We start from the raw sequence: 22878 nt of genomic DNA on the forward strand, positions 1-22878 counted from the left end.
TGACAGCCAGGATAGGCACCAGCCTCCCCATGACCCTGAATTAGATAAGTGGAAGAAAATGGATGGATAGATGGTTTCACCATTTGGGGGAGGCATTAAAAAAGTCAACCCTGATGGAAGCTTTTGGAGCATAATTATTTTGGCTCCATAATGGCCTTCATGGATAGCCTAGATACACATTGTTATACTTTTCCTTATCTGGAAAGTAGATGTAGGAGGGTTATATGAAACTCTGTGTGAGATAACGACTTCAGAATTGACCAGAATTGATCAGAAATGACCATATATGCTGTAACATTTTTTGTCCATCTGTTCTCCTTGATACCAAGTAATAAGTGTATCTATATTTTATATTTTTTCAGTATGTCTACTAAGCAATAATTTCAGCATGTGGGTAATCCTTGTTCCACCATAATTTCAAAAACAGACACTTGGCAGAATTGGGATTTGTATGGATAGCTTTAAGTTTCTAAAAAATGTTACATTTTTTTTGAGTTTGTGAACAAGCATAAACAAAGGTAAACATAACATCAAAAAATAGCTATCAGATACCGTGAATCATTTTGCATCATATGGTCATGCACTTTTTCATGTCTGCATGCCATATCACATCATGTAGGTACAATCACAGGTAGTGTGTAGTAGAGCAGGGTGATATGACCAAAAATATTTATCACGATATACATTTGAAAATTTGCGATAACGATATAACTGACGATATAATTGACACTGGGAGAAAATACTTTACAACTCCACAACTTTATTAGTGCAAAAAAAACCCATCAATGTATTTTCACTTAAACAAGCAGCTGTTTTTTATGTCCATTAAAGTTATATAAAAAGGTAACAGTGCAAATTCCTTGCTGACAGTTTAACCAAAAGGCATTTCCAGTGGAAATTGGCCGACATATCCTCAGTGTAACCATGTATAATATCCACAAAACTTAAAAAGAGGTTATACACACACAATATGGTAATATTATGTTGAAGCACAGTACGTATCACTCCGCCAGGCTCCTGCCTATGATAGTCGTAAAGCTCTGACAATCCATCAAGCGGTGCGGGTTCGTAGCTTAGCAAAGTCGTACTAAAACATTTGACAGATTTTCGAGCGCCGTGTACGACATAAAATCATTTCGAGGTCAGTAAACACAACCAGAATTCATACATAAGGCATACGGGCAGTGTTGGGCAAGTTACTTTGAAAAAGTAATTAATTATAGTTACTAGTTACTTCTTCAAAAAAGTTACTGAGTTAGTAACTGAGTTACAATATTCTAAAAGTAATTAATTACTTGAAAAGTAACTACTTAAAAAAAACAACGTTTAACCCTCTGGGGTCCAGGGTATAATTGGCCATTTTTAACTACTTTTGATTTTCCCTCCACATTTTACCTTTGAAAACTATTTACTTTGCCTTGTTTTGTATCATCCTTTTCAGCACAGCCTCACGTGTCTGAATTTACAGTTATCTTTTCATTTTGACATACTGTATTAACACAATTGATCTAAAATCAGAAAAAAACATAAAATCAGAGTAGAAAAAAGTTATATTTTTTACTGTAACAACCACAAACATGTTTAATGAATCATATTTCATAACTTTAAATGCAAATATAAATTGTCAATTTTAAAATCCTATGCACAAGTTTTGCAAACAACAGTTATTTGCATCCATTTACCTTTTACCTTGATTTTTTAAATAACCATTTCAGACTATTTACAGAACAGTCAGCTGTTCTTTATTCAATAAGATGTCACACAAATTATTTGTGCCACTCCAAAAAAATAATTTCTGTCCACTATAAAGGAGAACATCACAGCCTGATACCTGCAGGTCTGACAGCAGCAGGTGTACTCCTTTTTCTACCTGGAGACAGCAGTCACCTCATTGTTCTGACACGCAACACGAGACTATCCACAACACTACACACTAACTACACAAGACAACACATTAACTACACACTCCAAACACGCTAAACGTCACAAATCTCACAAACTCGCTCTCTCTTTTTCTGCTCTCTCTCTGTCTTTCTCGCCGTCACTCCTAAAACTTCCCCTGGTTTTTTTTTTGGTTTTTTTGCTCATAAGCAGAGAGTGCTTGCTAGCGCTGTCCTTAGACAGTAAACGTGACGAAACTATTGAGGAAAAAACGCGCGTATATAGTGTTTATCATGACTCTGGCTTCAACACAATTTAAAAACTGGTATATATCACCTTGTTGCTTTGTCTTGAAGTGGTCATGTGATTGACTTACCATGACTACTTTATTCTTCCTCAGTCAAACAGCAGCACTCATGCGATTGTTTTGCCGCCTTAGCTCCAGGTGTTGTGCTAGACAGTGATCGTGATTGCTGTCCGCGGGAGCGCGCATAGCTGCTTAAAGTTGTAGCGCGCAGATTACTTACGTAGTCAGCTACTTCCGTGCAACTGATATAAGATACAGTAAGCTGAACACAGCTTCAACCGTCTGTTTGTTGAAAAATAGTAACGGACCACATTTTCTTGTTAGTAACTGTAACGGCGTTGTAACGATGGGAATAGTAATTAGTTAGATTACTCGTTACTGAAAAAAGTAACGCCGTTAGTAATGCTGTTACTTGTAACGCCGTTATTCCCATCACAGCATACGGGATTATAAGGGGCACTGCCGACTTTCAGAAAAATCAAAGGATTGATTTTAAGTGTGCCGTGTTTTCCAAAAAACACGGTAATAACGACGGCCCGCTAACATGCTCTACCAAAAATAGTGCTTTGTTGTGTATCTGACGGACGAAAGCCACACCATTTCCAGTTCCACACCACTGAAGTTGCAGCATTTTTACAAACCAATTCTGGTTCATCTGTTTCATTCAACAAACCGCTTTCGCCGTTCTTATTCTCCGCCATGTGTGTACGAAAACAAAGGCCCTGCACATGCGCGTTTTAACCATGTTCTATCGTGATATTTCATTTTCTTATCGTTGCCCAACATTATACCGGTATTACTGTGAACGGTATGATATGGGCCAGCCCTATTGTGTAGTGTTGAGTGTAGTCTTAATAAGTTCAATTAGTTTTTGAGTCATGAGTTGGAAGATTCAGGTTAGCATTTTGTTGAATTAACATTGTTTAAAATATATGCCGCTTTAAACTAATCAGTACCTGGCTTGACAATATATTGTGTTGTGTTGGCCATAGGTAATTCACTGAGGTGGTGTTGATTGTTTTGCCTCACCTTGAGGAGGTGAGGCAAAGAAGTTGTTAAGTTTATTTAGTCTTTTTGGGACTAATACACTAATCTATTTTTTTTAGGATTGTTTGTAATGCACAAAAAGCTGCTAAAAATCTTGCACTGAATATTACTTTGTACCTGTTTTGTTGTCTTAATGTACTTTGACACTCAATAAGTTTTGAGATTCAAACTCTATGGATTTGTTTTCGCCTCAATCTCACAACAAACAGTCAACCTCATAGGGGCTTTATATTAGCATCTTAGGCCTATTGCAGCATAACTAAATGAGATTCAGGCTCACCTGATCCAACCCTAACTATATGCTTTGACAAAAGAAAAGTTTTAAGCCTAATCTTAAATGTAGAGAGGGTTTCTGTTTTCCCCAATCCAAACTGGGGTCTGAAAGCTGAAGGCTCTACCTCCCATTTTACCTTTAATTGTTCTAGGAACCACAAATAAACCAGCAGCCTGAGAGAGAAGTTCTCTATTATAAGTGTAATAAGGTACTATGAAGTGGGGTCTGATTATTCAAGACCTTGCGTGTGATTAGCAGTGTTGGGTAAGTTACTTTAAATTAGTAACTTAGTTACATTACTAGTTACTTCTATCAAAAGTAACTCAGTTACTTCAAGTTACTCATTACTTTCAAAGTAACTAGTTACTAGGGAAAGTAACTTTGGTTTTACTCAAAATTCTCTTGTTAATGTGTTGCTTCCGTAACTGGATACCCAGCAAGACTGCCAGTCTTCTAGCTTGCTTACTTGCCACAAGTGCACTTTGCCACCTACCAATAGGAAGGAAAAAATAATCTGCATATTTCCACAAGAGAAATCCCACGCCTGGACCGTCGTTGACCGCCGCCATGATTCTAGCCTACGTCACAGCGTCATGTGCGCTTTTTACATCCAACACGAAAACTGCAGTCGTGGTGCTTTCGATTGTACTCAGAACTCGGAAATTCTGCCTTTCGAATAGGAGGATGTAGGTAACGCCAGACTGCATATGAGCTGCATCAGTAACATCATAGCACCCACCTAGCTGTATAGAAACTCCGTCATGCTAGCTAGTACGCAGTACGAAAAAGTCAGCACAACGAAAATAAACTCCACCTAAACTTGGTTTATATCTGATCCAGATAGACTGCAGGTCATAACTTCTTACCTGAAGTTTAGTTCACCTGACACTCGGACCGTCGGCCGCCTTGGGTCTCTGCTCCTCCTCCCCTTTCTCTCATCCACCTGCTGGCCTCCACCACTTGCTAATGTTACTGAATCTGTGGAAGCTCTGCAATAGCCACCACATGAAGTAACAAATAATGACCCTATCTAAATCCCAGTAACGGTTAACGCGTTCCTGATTTTGGCATAATAACTAGTTACTGTGCTCGTTACCACAATAATAACGTAGTTACTGTAACGTGTTACTTAATACCGCGTTAGTCCCTACACTGGTGATTAGAAAGATTTTAAATTTGATTCTTGATTTAACAGGGAGCCAATGAAGAGAAGGCAGTATGGGAGAAAAATGCTCAGAATAAACAACTAATTTAAAAAAGTCATTAGCAGTGTTGGTCAAGTTACTTGAAAAAAGTAATCAGTAACTAATTACTGATTACTTCCCCAAAAAAGTAATCCCGTTACTTTACTGATTACTTATTTTCAAAAGTAATTAATTACTTAGATACTTTTTAAAAACACGATTTACAACCTGAATAGGTGATAAAGCGATAGATCTTTCAGCCCAATTCTACTTTTTCTACATAATCCATCATACAAAATGTAATCAAATGGAAAAGTCTCTTTTTAAAACTTGTTTTATTAGTTTAATCTTTTAACTTTATGCATCAAGCAAAAATTTAATTATATGCAACATTCTCTGACTGGAAGAAATTTGTTTAATATTTAAACCTATTTTCTGCTCATTCCAGCACATAAAATATTTTTTTGTGTGTGTGTTTACACTCGCTCTTTCAAATAGATGCAAGTAAAATACAGCAGAAAATAAATAAAGTCAAAGACTAGCGGTCCTGTTGCTCTATTTTCACCTGTAAAGCAGGAGTGGGGTAGGCAGAGGTGTGCCCTGGTGCGAGTGTGCCGCAGCGGTCAGTGGAAGAATCCGCGAGTTTCTCTGTGAATTTCCCATTACGTCGTTGCGCACTCGGTGCTTGCTTGGAAGTTTAGGGGTTTTTTTCGCTGTAAAAAGAAGTTTTCTTCCCACGCACAACGGACACTAATGTTTTTGTCACTTTTTATGGAATCAAACTCAAAGTAAGGTCAGTACTTCCACGCTTTAAACGCTGCACGCTCATACTCTCTCCCACAATCGATATATGATCCACTGTTGATCTGCACACAGCTGTTTTCACGAACGTCGCACTCGCTTACGTCACTGTCATGAGACATTCTCGCAAAAAAAATCACGGTTTTAGTAACGCAGTAACGCAGCGTTCCTACGGTAAAGTAACGGTAATCGAATTACCGTTTTTGCAATAGTAATCCCTTACTTTACTCGTTACTTGAAAAAAGTAATCGGATTACAGTAACGCGTTACGCCCATCTCTGGTCATTAGTGATGTGATGGTATGTAATGCCATCTACATCTGCATCACAGGAGAACATTTTTTGACCCATAGTACTGGCCAAATTGGAATTAAAGCAGACCCTTAAGCATTCACAATACTAGCTATAAAGTAGAAGAGTGCATTCTTAACAGGTTAAGCAGCGTTCACATTTCTGTTTTTCATCCAGGCAGGTTGGCTATGAACACAGCCACATTTGCAGCAACAGCCAGTGTTGCCAACTCCTCAGTAAGGAAAATCGCTATTGGTTGTCCTAAAAGACGCTAGAAGTCACTAAATGACGTCATCACCTAATTTGCATAATTGGTCATGCTAATCTAATTGTAACCTATGTTGTTGGAGAGAGAAATAACATCGTGGAAGAGACATAAAGTGAGTAAAAAACATCCTAAATGCAGTTAGAGTTTATTTAGAACTACAAATTAAATTTCTTTTAGCAATTATTGTTTTTTTTAATGTCACAATTCCAACCCTGCTCCTTTACCCGGGCTTGGACCGGCAAAAGTGACCCGAAATAGGCACTCTGGTGGAGTTACTTTGTGTGTGTGTGTTTATAAGTAGTTTTAAACCTTGTGATCCACAAAACAGCATAAGAGTAAAAGAAGAACTGACTGCGTTACAGCACCCGCTGCTTGTTGAGAGTAAAAGCAATACGCGCTTGCACGTCTTTTGTTAGCGACTTTTTTTAGAAAAAAAGTCGCTAAGGGGTCTGAAAACTCGCTAAATATAGCGACAAAGTCGCTAAGTTGGCAACACTGGCAACAGCCTGGAGGAACAGCTCTACTGGGAGGGAGTCGTAAACACACAAAGCGCACACATGATGACTTGAACACTTTGATGGTACTTTTTTTCCTTGTGTTTTTAAAGTAGCATTAAGCAAGATGTACTCAAAGTAAACCCTGATTTAATGGAGAGTCAGGAAAATAAATCTACATTAAATGTGTTCTCCCCACCTTAAATTTTGATTTTATTTACTGTATACATATTGTTTGGAAATTATGTTACAAGGTGTTTGATGCAGCATGTGAATAATCTGAGAATGCTGCAGATGTTATGAAGAAAGTAAGAAATTAAAGTTTATTTCTAAATTGTTTTCACTGACATGTAGTCACAATTTGAATTTGTAGTCAGTATTAAGTATTCTGATTCTCATTCTGAATGCTCTATACAAGAAAATATAATAAGATACAGTCAATAAAAACTACTGTAGGGATGATAATGATAAAAATATAATAGAAAATTATAGTAGGTAAACAAAATAAAATAAAATAAATAAACAAATAATAATAATTTCAACAGAAAACCTTGTTAAGCAAGAAAGTCATCAACTGCTTTTTAAAGGAGTCCACAGAGTCCGCTAAGTGTAGATGGAGTAGGAGATTATTCCAAACAGAAGTCTCTGTCCCCCAGAGTCTTTAATCTTGTGTGAGGAACAACTAACAAATTCTAAGCATGTGATTGAAGAGTGTAAGCAGTAGTGTGTTTAAGGAAAAGTTAAGATAAATAGTCTGGCCGTTGCCCATTTAGTGCTCTAAAGCTAAGTCCAAGAGTTTGAAAATCTACTGAGAGCCAGTGTAGAGTATAAAGTAGGTGTAATGTGAGCTCACTTAGTAGAAGCTTAGCCGTGGTCGGCTACATTTTGTATCGATTATATGTACCGTATCAAAGCCAGTAAATAGGGCTTTACCGTTATCTGTGTTTAGTGATACAAATGTATGAAAAAAATGTTTCCAGTTCAGCTGAAGAAATCATAGTTCACAATTTAGAAATGTTCCTTAAATGAAAGTAATTGATTTCATATGCAAGTCAAAGCCCAGAGAAGAAGAAAATATTACACCAAGATTTTTAACAGGACATGGATGAACAAAAGGAATTAATAACATAGTTCAGTTGTTGTCTAAAAAACAGTCAATGAACTATGGTGGACAGCCTGTTGTGGTAGTGAGGTTTCCATCCATTTACTGCTGCTTATCCAATTCAGGGTCAGGGGGGCTGGAGTCTATCCTACCTGCCATAGTGCGAGAGATGGGGTACACCCTTGTCAATCTGTTGCACAGCTGTTTAAAGACCTGTACCGCTGAATGCCATTGGCATAAAAGTGATAACAAATCTTATTAAAATGAAAGAAAATGGCTCCAGGATTGAGCCTAGTAGAACCCCGCAGGTTCGAGAAACAGTAGTAAAGGAGAGCATGTTTGGCCTAACAAAGAAACTGTTCAAAACAGAGGTTATCCAGCCTAACACTGAGCCAGAGATACCATTCAAAAACTTAATCAAGTAAAAGATTATGGCAAGCAGCATCAAAGTAAGTTGAACAATCCCCCACATCAGAGGCTAATAAAGATCATTATAGACCTTCAAATGAGCAGTCTCAGCAGAGACATTCCAACAGAACTGGCACCAAGATTTTTTAAGTAAAGAGATCACCTTGTTTAAAGTAGGAGGGAATACAATCTTGCCTCAGAGAGCTGTTAATAATACACAGCAGAAAAGGACCAGTGCTGCTACAGTCAGACTCCCAAATAGGACAGAAAGAGGTAATATCTTTTACAAGGATGATGTGAGTTTCCTCCTGCCTATTATTGTAACTAAGTCATTTAGTGTAATTAGAAAGAATGCAATAAATAACTCAGGGTATTGAGGGCCATCTTCATCAGGGGAGGGACTTTATGGGTTAACCTTATTCACACTGTGAATGAGAAATACATTACAATCATCATCAGAGTGTATTGCAGCATGCTGAGTTGGGGGAAAAACGATGCTGTTGATAGTATCAAATAACACCCTGGGATTATTCTTGTTGTGGTTTATGAGACTGTTGAAAAGAATGTATATAATAAGATCAAGTCTCATTTCACTGTGTCATTATATTATGTGAGAAGTTCTATAAAATATTCTTTATAGACAACCAAACCCGTGGTCTTCCGTGGTCATTCCGATTTTCAACATGAATGTTCAAGGCCAGAAATTGGTGAGCAATAAACGATAGAGAGATATTTAATATTGTAAGGAGTGACCTTATCAAGAATGGCACGGCAGTGTTCATTAAAGGAATTGACAAGGAACTCAACATTATCATCAGACAATGGGAAATTAAAAAGAGAAGAAATGAAGAAACTAAGAAATGGCAAAGACACTCAAGAAAATGCCTGTGCCTGATACTGAACAGTATTAACAGCACTGAAGTTCAACTTTTTACAATAAATACAACTAATTTTGCAAATTACTTGTATTTTATTAGTGGTCCCCTCATGACAAAGCTTTAGTGGCTGAAAAAAAATTTATAAATATGAAACTGTCTTAACCACAACCTGTAAGATTAGAAAATCTTTTTTGTTACTGCTGTTATTGGTAAAATTCTGAGGACCCATGTAACATATTTAATTATGTATTAGAGGAGAGCACAAAAAACCCTTTTCAATGTAATAGACAGACACTGTTCTTCAACAAAAGATTAAAACTTTGTTGTTCATGCTCGCCTCTGTAAAAGAGTTCATCTATAAATGGGGTAAAAATTTTAACATTGTTTAACGTTATAAAAAAGTGTATTTTTTGTTTAAAGCCTAAAATCTGCTAACCTCAACCAAAACCAGTGAAAATTACACTTAAACATGATGCCAAAAGGGACTGTAGTGTCTTTGTCAAAAGTTTGATTTGCACCTTCATCAACCCTCCTAAAACCTAAGTTTTTAAATATAGTATTTGTTTTCAGCACATTACGTGTTATTTTATGCAGAAAGAAATACAACACTGAATGTTTAGTGGGAAGGCTTGTTGGAAAATTTAGCAGTCTGTATGGCAATCAGCCATTATAGCAGCAAAGTAAACCGGTAAATAACACTCTATTAACAAAAACTTAACATGCCATAAACATTTATGAATAATATGAGTAGTTTGTGGGTGTAAAATACATTTCACAGTTGTAAATTTACCAAAGCAGTTATGGTGGGCAGATAATTATGCTAACAAATGCTCTGTAATCATAAAGCATGAAATAAAGTACACTAAATGGAATGTGATTATAACAACAAGGTCGGTTACTAAAATCCTCAAATATCTACAAAATATGCTTTGCTTGGAAGGTCACTAGGGTGAAACAAGCTTGCCTTCTGTCTCACTCAATAAGCTTTTAGTTATACTGAGCAGCTCCTTTTGTGCCAGATGATCCTACTGAAAATATTCTCTCTTAAAAATAAAACAAGTGCAGCAACACTTTAAAATGAATCCAAGGCCACAAGTAATTTACAGCTAGTCTACATATTTTCTACTAGAATATTCTTATGAGAGTACATCGACACATTTACAAGTGTTGCTTAGCTACAGGGTAAGCAGGTTCACATTTAAAGATTCATGGTGAGTGACACTGGCTAAATAGCTGCTGCCTAAATCTGGCTCTCCCAGGATGATTGTTGACTGCAGTTTCATTTAAATATTTATCATATGCATATTGGACCCCTAAGGGCAGCCTTTGAAATTACAAAAGTCAGTTCGTTAATTGCCAAAAATGCCACACAAGCTCAGGGATCTAGATGTACCATTTTATTATTAATGAGCCAGAGAGTGCAGTTTGACATTTATGTTGGGCTTGCAGATGCAAATGAGTCTCTGTATGGGAGTCAAAAAAATGGAAGAGCATGCAGTGCTAATCTGATTTGGAATATAAAGAAAAGACTGTTGGTTTATAGAAGTACAAATTCTTTGTTCAGCCTATTTCCTTCTTAAAGGGACAGCTCTAGTGATGTGTCGGTCGCGAACGAAACGGCTCTTAGAGCCGGATCTTTGACGTGAACGACGTGAGCTGGGTTTTCTTTTTTCTTTCTCTCATCCTCTCTCTCGCACTTTTTTTCCGCTTCACTCCGCACGCGAGCCTTGTGTATGGGTTCAAAATGTGGTCATAAATATTTTGTACTTGTAAATCAGTTTTGTACTTGTAAATCAGGATTTGTATGTGTGAAAAGAATTCGTGTGTGTGTAAAAAAGATTTGTATGTGTAAAAAGAATTTGTGTGTGTGTAAAAAAGATTTGTGTGTGGACTTGTGAATCTCTGCAAGTTACAAGTACGAATTTTGACCCTATTTTTTCTTCCTTTCATCTGATTGGTCAATGTCATGTCAATCACAAATGTAACAATCCAATCAGAGAACAGATGGGTTTGGCTGTCGGAGGGGCGCTTTTTTGAACTGCTAAACTACATTTGAAAAACAGAAGCAATGTTTATTTCCAAAAATATGGCTTGGTTACTAAGAAAACAAAAAAAACAAACCAAAAATAATCAAAAACAAACAAATATTGTGAGTAGTTTCTTGCAAACTACAGTACATAAGCTAACTGTATTAATATACAGGGGGACATCATTAATGCTAACATGCTCCCATGCTGTAGCATTAGCCCCTCTGCACAGTGATGGCACTTCTACAGCAAGGTTTGTGGATCTTTTCAAAATAACCCAGTCATGATTTCTATAAAGAGGCATTGCTGCGAGTTTTGGCTTTGAGCACTACAAGTGCTTTTAAGTTCCAATGAATTCAAGAGCAGGCCAGCCTCTGTGAAGGCATTACCTCCAAAACTAGACAACTCGGATCAATGGATAAACAACTACAGTGATGTGCTCTTTAAATGTTGTAAAGAAGTTAGTATTCACAAAACTAAAGTAAAGTAAATGTGATTCCTTCAGCCTTCCTCCAACCTTAGCTAACTTAAAAAACACATCATATGTAACATAGTTACAGGTTCTTTTGTTTTTGTCTTTTTTTAGGACCAAGCAGAACAGTTCTCTGAGTTTCACTACAAATTCAGACATCAATAGACATCCTAATCCTCTCCTTAGTACCTTATTACCCCTCAGACTCAAACCGAGTCTAATGCCTTAGTGCAGGTAATGTCCAAAATGATGAAATATAGCACAGGCACAGAGCTTAAAAGGTCATTTCTAATGCAGTCTCTAATGGGCTTTCCATATGTTGTTAGCTCCTGCCACCTGAATTCCATCAAGCCAGCTAAATGGGGAAAAGGCAGCCCCCTTCCATAAACATCTGCTATTAGAGTTTAGGCTGCAGAGGGTGGGATTAAAGTCTGCCAGGGTTCCTGACAAGATAACTTGTAAAAGCTTGGCTGAGGGTCAGAGGTAGGTAGCATCAGATGCGATGCATTCTGCCAGTCCAGGAAAGATATATAAATCACCTGGAAAGCTCCTGCTGCCCATTTATATCTGTCCGTGTCTCAGCATTTAGTTTTTTTTTTTTTTTTTAACTTTCCTTTTGCAAGCCTGAGAGATTCACACAGATAAATCCTCCACTGTAACTCCCTGGACTTTGCAGCTTACCGAATGGAGGAAATGAGGACAGGGAAGCTGCTGACATAGTGACATTGATAAAGCACTAAGGTCTTAGACCAGTACATTTTAGTAGAGATTGATTATCCAATTAACATCTGGCACAGTAGGGAACTTCACATGTTTGGAGCGGCAATAACAAGGTGAAACCGTTTGGTTACACTTTCTATGCACATTATGCCATTCCAAGTCACCAAAAAAAGTACTCTTGGCATGCTAAGGACATTCAGTATTTTTCATGATTTAATTTTTATTATTACTTTAGTGTAACAGATTCACTGACAATTTCAAGGTTTCAGTAGCTGCTGCTTAACAGCAAATTATGTGAAAATGGAAAGCCAGTGAAGAGCTTTGTTGTAGTGGTTATACAAATTCCTTAGCTAATATGAGGTAATAACATAAAATCTGCACTAAAATGAGATTTTGATGGTGGTAGTGAAGCAATTAATCCCAAGAGTTCACATCCATCTTGTTTATTTGTTTACACATTCAGTGTCTGTATTATCAACACACTTTTGTTTTCACTCATTGCTGGTTAACAGCAGGCACCAAAAGAACTGATTATGTTTGGAAAAAGATCATGCTCGGGGGCAGTAGGGCACCTCTTGTTGTCTGAGTAAGTCTGTCCTTTTTATTGTGGTAGGTTAATGTTTGTTTAGGATTCTCCAAGACAGTAGTCACACTCGATGTTTCGGGCACATAATTTTAATATATTATGAACAACCACCATTTAATACAAATTTGTCTGTGAGACCAGTATGGCTGTTATTATATGTGACTTGGTTAACAGAACATAAAAACATGGATATTTCTAAGGGCTATAACCAAATGCTTGTCCAATTTGGAAGGGGAATCACAAGTCCATCTACTGAAGATAGCTGTCTTCTCTAATGTAAACTTTACTCCATCAAAAGCATATTTCTATCTAATTAACAAAAAGAACAGTTGATGCATGCAGGAAAATGGCAAGGGGTATCATCACACTACCTCATTACCAGCTGCAGCCTACTGGCATCTGTGCATCTATCGAACTAAAAAAAATGAGATTAAGAGTACTCCTCGTCGTCACTATTCATGGTTGTAATGTCACGTTACACAGGTCATTAAGCTCGTCGGATAATTAATGATTAGGAGAGGACCTCTCTTGTTGAAGTGAATTTGTGTCAACACGATGGCAATAAGCCACGCTATGTCAAGTCAGTCACTGAACAACAGGATTTAAAGTCTATTGTGTTTCACCACGCTTGATGTATGTGAGGGAATTTGCTTTAGATGTTTCTAATGACTCCCTGTGGCGAGTGTCTGTATGCACTTATTGATTTTATGCTGGCTTGCTAAGTATTTCTGTAAAAGCTTTTAATGCTGCTGATGTTTTGATTATCATATTGATTTGATATAAATGTTTGATAAGCAGACAAATGGCAGACAAATTACAACTGATGAGCAATATTCATACCACATTGTCACTGATATACAAAAGCTTTAACTGTGATTAATTCCAGAGAGGGTTTTGTGCATTTTCAGTGTTTTGATTTATGTGGTCTAAGTTTTATTTTTATGTTCATGTACACTTAGAAATATGAAGTCGGTGCAGTCTCAGCATAAACCCTGTTTTCATTAGATTTCTTTAGCTCCTGTGGTCCTTCACACTGGTTCCAAACACACACATTCTTCCATATGTCTAAAATTAGATATCTGATGAGACGCTGAAAGCAAACTATGTAATATAATCTGATTACTTTTCATTAAATTCTTGCCCTGCAGATTCCAAAGGATGTGGGCTTCAAACAGCAGATTTTCTTACAGTCAACAACAGATTGCACCTGCTTATATTTTAGTATTCAGATTACAGTAATCCTCCTTACATAGAATCTGTTAGCCCTTAACCATTCACCTCTTTCTCTGGGAGCAATTAAAACAAGCTCTTGAAGCTCCGGTCCAACAGGAAGCATTAGGAGACTTATGACTTCAAAGGCTCAGCTCAAAAATACTACAGAGAAATGTGTTTCAGTCAAGGCTCATTCATGAAATAGAGGTTTCCTTTTCTTCACTATTCTTAAGAAATAAAAGAGAGAAAAACCCGCATTTTCTTTGTAAAAAGATTCAACAGCTGGGAGAAACAAATTCTGAGAAGTGCATGCAAAGGAAGAAAACAGGTCTCTGAGCAGTTATATGTGCATTTGATTTACTCACACATTCCTTAACAGACTATTCCTAAACTTATGGGTGACATGTAATTTCATCTAACAACGGGCTGTGAATCTTTATGAGCCAGTAAATGTTTTTCATTCCTAAAGCCACGAGTGCTCATAAATGCTAATTCTGAATTTATTATGAGATGCAAAACTGCATTTTACACTGATAAAATGCAGTTTTAGTTTAGTTATAAGGGATAAAAACATTATAGTTGTGATTGTTAAATTTAAATGTCTTTGTTTATATCCTTTTTATGTGTATAGCTGACTATCAGCCAGATGCTTCAAGTTGAGGAGTAGGAATATTTCCCATTTACCTAACCACTTAAAGAGCTTATACTTCCCCTATGAAGCTCTAGGATGGTGCTGTTTGAATGGTTATTATTTTAAGGTTGCCTGTATGTGTCATGCTTATCCATTTGGTATCCATTTTGGAAACAGCCCAGAGACATAATGAAATCTCTTCTACTCCTAATGTATCAGTGACGAGCGTTTGATGTGCACCTAGTAATGATATATTTGCGTTACTGCTGGCAAAAACAGCTTATTGTGTACGAAACCAGCCCTAAGCCGGACTGTTTTTCCATGCATTCTTATAAAATCATATATGGTTGTGAATAAAGTCAGTCTCTCAATCCATCTCAAAGCCTTAATAAATGAAAAATGTCCTTTTTTTTGCTCCTTTGATTTATTGTGCACTTTCTAGACAAGAAATGGACATTCTCTTTGTGAGCATCACCTCTCACGAAGTCACCTCACTCTAAGCTTTCAAGCCACTTGAGACATGCTGCTACTGATTAGGCTAATTGCTTGTCCCTCCTTCACACACCCCACCCATACCCAGCCCTTCCCCCCCCCCACCCTAAATTGCCTTCCACCTTCCCAAAATTCAGCTGTGCCTGGATCATCCATTTGTCTTTGTGTAATGAAATCCCAAGGGCTCCACAAACAGTGGCACCCCATCGCAGAAGCTATTAAATACAGACACGCAGGTTTCTCATGCACTCTTATCACTGGCCTTGTTTATCCCAGACTGCTCCCACTCTACAGCCTAAGGTAATAACTCTAAATCAATGAGACGAGCAGAGGGAATTCGCTGTGAAAGGGTAGAGTGGGGCTGAAAAATCTGTAGACAAAAAAAGGTGCAATTGTGTGGCAGCCTGGTGCAGTTCAGTTGCCTATATTTGTCCTGCTTATCTGTTTGGTAATTTTTTATTCCACTGTTGCACAGTATAGTAAAGGATGTTTTGATTTAGAGCACAATATGAAACTCTACAAGCGCAGTTTAGGAACATACTTTTTTAACCTAACCTTTCTGTCACGGGGGGTAAAATTGTTGTTTCACCGAACCTAAATCTTTCCGTTATTACAGTATTGAACCAACAATAACTGAGTTTTTAGTCACTTGAGGAAAGTAAAAAGTCACGAACACAACAGAGACATCACCTTTTACTCTCCGGTGAAGCAGTTGTTTAATTTCCTTCTTATTCCCAAGAGTAAAATAAGCTACTGGGGTGTCTCAGTTACATATAATGAGTCCTTTGGTGGTGATGTGTGATGCAGTGGTTTAAGTGGGATTTGGCAGGCTGGGGAACCCACACTGATATAGCAGTGTGCTGGGGAAATGAGTCACTTAGAAAAAAGCCACAAAATTTCATTTCTTTTCTGAGCCAGTGCAAGTCCATTACTGTAAACTGCACCACATACTGCAGTTTAGCCTGCACTTACTGCCCTGTATAAACTTTGAATAACATGCAATTGTCATTTAATTTGTAGGCATTTCTCAATATGAAATAACCATCTTCCCCAACACATCATGTGCAGAGTCACTGTCTGATTAAAAAACGTAGCTTTAATTTGAAGGTTACATATTTGTTTTAAATTCCTATTTAAGAAAATGTAATCCCCTGTCTTCTATTTCTTACATCTTGCTTCTGATTAACTGTTTTTCCCCTTTGAAAATACAGCAGCTGTACTAGCAATACACACTGTGTGCCTAACTGCACATGAACAACTTGTGTGGGTGTACATTTGTTGAGGGTGTATATTTGTTGTGCTGTTTGAAAACGGAATTTGAAATTACATGTTACAAAAAAGTTACCCTGTTTATGCTTGGTCCTCTTTAGTAGAGCTAGCGAGAAATACCATGGCCGCAATTTTATTGACATCGGCGTGCATGGTATGACAGGGGTGAGAAGGAAAAAGGGACATGTGCATGTGGGACCATGCATTGATTTTACAGTCTCTGAGGCATCATCTAGTAGGACTGCCAGGCAATAGCACATGACAAATGTACTTGTTTGACAGTAATTTTCCATTAAACTGCCTCTAAGATTTCACTACTCATTAACTGATGGTACTGGATTACAGCTCTGGATTTTTTTGGGCCAACTTTAACCTCTAACTGTATCACCCAACTTGTCATTTTTCAACACAATTGGGTAAAGAGCAAGTTTATTTTAACCCAAACATCATCTTTAAATTCCTGAACCAAAGAAAAAAAGAAGCTTTTTCTACCTGGACCTAAGCCTAAACAGAGGGTGTAAGAGAAAGTAAAAATCAAAACACGGAGTGGGAGAAACGGCAAAAGCACAAAATTCCAAACCAAACACAAACCATTTTATAAACCAGCAATTTTAGCAACTGCCAGCCTTCTTACAAAATCATTGTAAGTCTCAGCATTATTTTTTCTGGGTACCCAGTATTACCAAAATGCACCGACACCAGAAAACACAGCAAGGGTAATAATGACAACATTACCATTGGTCTGTGCCCCTTTTATTAAACTGTGGTTCTACCACCTATTCACTTAATTTCCTAACTTTACCCATATGGAAAAGATATATATAAATCTTATAAAGTTTGTATCTGTCTTGTGTGAAACTTGTATGAAAAGCATACAAGAGTGAAAACAGATATAAGATCCCTTGAAAAATTATATAATGAAACTTGTATGTTTTGGATACTTACTAAAACAATATATGAAAGTAATGAGAAAGTGGCCACTTTCATGAGTAAATCATGTAAGCCTTATATGATTTACTCATGAAAGTGGCCACTTTCATGAGTAAATCATATAAGTTTTTACTATTTCTTTTCCATATGGGTAAATTCTTCACAGTGACTGTCTGCTTTTTGTGCTTTTTCCTCAGCTGCCTTCCAATGAAGACATCAGAAGACAGCTTTATTCATTTATTTTTTCCATTATGAAGTTTACATTGTGGGATTTATAACCAATGGTTGCCATGGTGTTCTTAGTATAGATAGAGTATGACATGCCCCGGTCAGCTGTGCAAAACTGATGTTAGTGCTAAATCCTATATCAAGACATGCCCCTAAAAGGCAGCCAACCCATACAAAGGCGTTTTTCTGCAAATGTGTTAGTAACATAGTTATGCAGCTGCAGTGTGATTATAATTATGTAACTTCTTGAACTTTGATGAAAGTCCAATTGAAGTCAAAAAGGACAATCTGATCTCTCCCTGATTTTATTAATGATGCATATGTGTCCTTGAGAAGCAGTTAGCCTGTTTCCTCTGTAAGTAATATATATCCCTGATTAGATTAGAACAATAATGATTATAATGGACTGCCCTCACTTTGCTAATTACTTGAGCCATTAATATGCGATATTAAACTCACACAATCAGCAGAAGGGGCCAGGCAGAAAATACTAACTGGATTTGTAAAATCCATCACTGCTGTTTTTATTCTAGGGAAGCACAAAAGATTGGATTCACTTCATCAAGTCAGATGCATTACTCTCCACACAAACAAGATAATGTGAGGCAGAGGATTAATACAGTCATAACGTGCAGCTTAATCCACACCAGCAAATCGGGCAACAGATGGAAATGTGAACGTGTAGTGGGAGCGGTAATATAGTTTCTAGCTCACTGAACTGTAGTGGCTCTTGGTATTACATGAATGCACATCATGAACCCCCAGTGTACCCTCTGCTTTCTCCCACCAGGAAGAGTACTCTGCTAAATGCCAGTGTGGAAAACACCAGTGCAAAACATGATAAATGGTACTGTAGTCTTTAAATGGCATCATTTCACTATTTGCATAATCGGAAAAGAAGCTTAGCCCCTCACTCTGAAAATGAGCTTTAGTGTTCAGAGGCTGCAACTCCAGTATAATTTATTAATTGATATTGTATGGTGGTAGTGGTGGTAGTCAAGAGGTGTTTATTTCATGGGCCCCTGCCCCACTGACAGTCTTTTCATATCTGGACATGATATAGAGCCTTGACCTGGGGACATTACACTTATGAGGAGCAAAGATAGCTCTTCTTTTTGAAATCCAGCAGACCAGCAAATGCAGGAGCCGTGAAGCGGCTAACCCCTCTGTCTTGTGTTTCAGTTCACAAAGAAGGAGGCCGTAGGTAAAGTGTCATCAGGAGAGACACAAAGGAGTCAGAGATTACCGAGGTCCAAATAGGTCGAGCTTGCCTGACAAAAATGGGAGTGTTAGGAATCCATATCTCAACCCCCAAGGTGATTTATTTGACATTACACAGAGCCTGCAGCACAAGAAATGAGTCCACTGAAGGGAAAACAACTCAGTGGCAACTGGATAGATTGTTATGGAACGAGTATGGTACAGACGTGGTTCCCACAGGATGAAGATCCCTTATTTTAGCAACAATGCTGATTGTTCCACTAGGACCAACAATAGGTTGGGATTTGTGGTTGGAGTGAAATGCAATAAAACCCCGTTTTATGAAAAACCATTGACTGGTAAGGACAATCATGATATAAAGAAAAAACTTATCTTAAAAAGCAATTGCTGTCATGTGCTACCCCATTTGGGGTGTGGTTACAGTATAAAATGCTGTGCATGATTGCTGTACATTAGGATTACATATAAATTAAATAAAATTAGAGTGATTATGATATTTTATTAGCACGACTGTAGTCTCTGACAGTGTGTCTGAGTTTGGATTCCTCTATTGTTACAGTTCCATTATTTGTACAATGCAAGTACTACATACTTACGGTATTGGTGTCCCAAATTGAACACAGCAAGTTATCTTCTTGTTTAAAATTAAGCTCTCAGTCAAACACGTCAGCAACAATCTGGCAACAACTGGTTACTAGGGAAAAATATGCATTCCTCTTCTAGCTGACGAGTGATTGCTGGAAGGTGCTAGCTGTTCCTGGGTGAAATTGGTCAAAACGAAAAACCTCTTTGCCTTTTCTTTGGTCACTCTTTGGTCACTGTGATCTCCCAGCATTTTCATGCATCTTGGAAAAAGAGAATATCTGTCTTTAGAGTGACAATTGTACATTACCATGCAAAAAACATATAAAAAAAATTCAAAGGATTGTCAAAGAGCTTTTACTGTAAAGGCGACACTTCTGTTTGTGTCACTTTTCTCAGTTTTAAGATCACTTGGCAAGTAGTTTGCTACTATAGCCACACTAGTTTTGGGCAACTGCAGCATCGCATGCAACCTAATGACCAAAGCACCATATACCTCTTTGTGACCAATTTCACCCTAGTGGTTTCCAGTAACCTCCAGCAAACATTCACCAAACAGTCACAGGATACTGATAGTTGCCAGACGACCACTGACTGGTCTCTAGCAGTGATTGTTGCACTAGCTGTCACATTTACAGCTTTTTAAGATTTTCACATAATGCATACATAACAGTAAATTCTTCTACAGGAAAATTAACGCTCAATATTAAAAAGCAAATTCAGCCACTGTTTGCAAGCTAGCTAGTTTTTAGCGAGCTAGCAACAGGGCATGACTGTCTGCCTTGTCAACACTTGGCCAAGTTGGCAACTGCTAAGAATTTGTATTGCACTTAATATATCTGTACAAATTGCATTGTACTCCTGGGATTACATCTTAATGTAACCATGTGGTCTATTTGTAGTATAAGCCTCACAGAGTTACTAAATATGATTTTTCACTGAGAATTTCACAGAAAGGCAGCAGTAGATGGCAGACCGTAATATATCATGCCTTGCACTTCCGTAAAATGTCAGTTTTCATTTTTCTTTCTTTTTTTTTGCGACCTTTGCTCTCTGCACTCCCGCACACTTATAATCCAACATCCATTTCAGCATGGAAATGAGAAATAACAAGATTAGGAAACAATTTATATGAATCGTCTCATGTTCACTCACTGTTTACACTTTCCTAGGAGGGAAGGGAGACTGCGGTCTCCATGGAAACTGGCTGGCCAATAGTGGGTGTTTTCTGTCTAAAAGTATAACGTGCTGCTGTTGGAGATGGGTATTGAAGTTGGCAAATGTAGTATCTACCCATAATTTTTATAGCAAAGGAAACTGCATGAGTGGAAATTTTTGCTCATCATGTGCAGGCTCAAGATGTTTGCTTTATGGTTGTGCTGTCCTGTTTTAGTTTATTTAAACACCAAGTACACCCACTGCTATGTTTAAATTAATAATAACAGTAACTGAAAATGCAGCTGAAATGTTTGGATTTATGATTTTGAAATTGCTGTGGTAGTGTTACAAAATTGGATCTGTATTAAAATATCCCCCCAAAAATGCATACATCTGGAGTTTTATTGAATACCTTCCTGGATTTATTGTTTTGAAAGCACTGTAGAGTGCTACACAAATAAAGTTTGTTATATAATTTAACAGGCAGATACAGCTGAGCCCTCAGGAAAATGTGCTGTTCCCTGTTCTGGGCAATATGAGCAGCGGCCTTGAAACTACCTGTCGACATTGATCAGTCACGCGGCGGGTTTCTCTGAAATGGGACTTGCAGTTATTAGAGCGAGAGGCTGTTAGATGGAGAAGCCTGTCATCTCCCCTGCCTCTGACGACTCAGGTAAGCCCTGAGGAAAACTGCCCCCAGAGCACATCAGCTCTCGCCATCGCTCGAGTTTCAAGTGCTTGTGTGATGTATTGGCTCTCACCTGTGTGCTCTCCAGGAGAAATTGTATGGCAATTCATAGTCATAGCTATGTAAATTAGGATATCAAATGATACTGTAGAAAATGGGGTTATATTTAGGGTGCAGTAAGCACACAATTTTGCTACACTGCAGCAAAAGATTTTATTTCTCTACTTTGGTGTTATAGTGTCTTTCTACCATTTATTTATGTTGGCTTTCAGTTATAATTAGCTTAGTCCTTTCCAATTGTTTCTAAGTTAATTTGTGTTACTGTTCATAGATTTAGCTGCTGGTTGTTACGTGGATTTCAGACATTCTGATTACTTGTGTTATGTGTGTAAATCACCTCCATCACATCAAGTTTCAAACAGGTTCAATGTTAAAACCCCTTACATTACCAGGCTAAGAAGAAGCAACAGTGGCTCTTAGAAAAGCACTTTCTAAACTCCGACTATATTTCTGTAGTTTTAGGTAGAAATGTTTTTGCGGTCAGGATTATTTTTGCTGGGACCATTTTTTTACAGTATGTGTGATTTAGATGTCTATGGTATGCTTCCACCAGTAGATATGACTGGAGTTTGCATGATAGCAGTAATTACAGGACGCAGCAGGACCTGGCGTCAGCTGATAACTCATCGCCCACCCTCTCAACTAAATATGGTCACATTTGCCTACAAAAACTAGGATGGTAACAACCACAATGCTTAAGTTTAGGCTAGAAAAATGTGGTTCACAAACCAGAGGCTGAGGTTACAAGGTGTACATCTTTTATGCACAGTGTATGTCAATGTGAGCAAAGGTGCTGATAAAATTCTAAGCAGGTGACAAACAGGTAATGCGGACAAAGTAATGTGGGTGGCATATTTTAGCTTAATACCTTGCTGTTCCACACTTGTAGTATTTTTAAAGCTAATTTCTTGGAGTCAAGGTTAGAAACAGAACTACATTCACCACCGCCAGCGATTTAATAAACAAGTTAAGCATATTATACTTTTAACAAATTTGATCTATTCAAAGCTCTGAAGCTGACTATCTACCAATACTGAGGAAGATATTTGTGTCATTTTGTGTTTGCACTGATGTGCATTTAAAGCTTGTGCACTTCCCTTCATTTTCTTGTTTAACTGTCAATGCCATGATGTTATTCCAAGGTATTCAAAATATTCCTTGATAGCTCTGTAGAGAGCTGAACCCAGCAGTCCCTCTCTACTCATTCTTACTCTCCCTGAATATCGCCAAACGTCTTTCAAAACATCTTTCACACTACTCATTTCGCCAATGTCTCCCCTCCTGTCCTATAGACAGACACAGCAGGTAATATCTCTCTGGGGCTGCCAACTACAATGTCTTTCATAGCAACACCTCATCAAACTAAAAGACAGCGACCCAGGGTGTGTTCGTTCATTTGCAAGGTCCCGTCACTGTGGTCCGGCTCTGTGAGGAGGCTGGTACCCGCTAAGGCTTGGGAACCCATTTAATCAATTGCAGAGATTACAGTAGTCAAGACCAGCTGGCGCCTGCTTAAAACAAACGTCTTTGGTGTCCACGCAGGGGCCGATTACCCCCACTGCTTACCCCGGAGCCCCCTTGCTATGAAGGGGCAAAGACCACCAGTGGATTGCAGTCAAATACTGTGCCTTGAGATTGACGGCACTGTTGTGTCACATCTCATTCAGC

At 37.9% G+C, this 22878-nt stretch overlaps 2 long non-coding RNA genes across 2 annotated transcripts; one reads left to right on the plus strand and one right to left on the minus strand.

Annotated features, from left to right (window-relative positions):
- Positions 1–1700: 1700 nt before the first annotated feature.
- Positions 1701–1906, minus strand: LOC120720574. Its single transcript, XR_005692989.1, has 2 exons — positions 1871–1906; positions 1701–1831 (listed from the first exon to the last, which is right to left on the minus strand). It is a non-coding gene; the product is annotated as an uncharacterized LOC120720574 (long non-coding RNA).
- A 2535-nt stretch (positions 1907–4441) lies between these two features.
- Positions 4442–22515, plus strand: LOC120720700. Its single transcript, XR_005693010.1, has 3 exons — positions 4442–4664; positions 7683–7684; positions 22503–22515. It is a non-coding gene; the product is annotated as an uncharacterized LOC120720700 (long non-coding RNA).
- The last annotated feature ends 363 nt before the right edge of the window (positions 22516–22878 follow it).

The sequence above is a fragment of the Simochromis diagramma genome, unplaced genomic scaffold (assembly GCF_900408965.1).
Source record: "Simochromis diagramma unplaced genomic scaffold, fSimDia1.1 OVJJ01000585.1, whole genome shotgun sequence".
NCBI classification, from domain to species: domain Eukaryota; kingdom Metazoa; phylum Chordata; class Actinopteri; order Cichliformes; family Cichlidae; genus Simochromis; species Simochromis diagramma.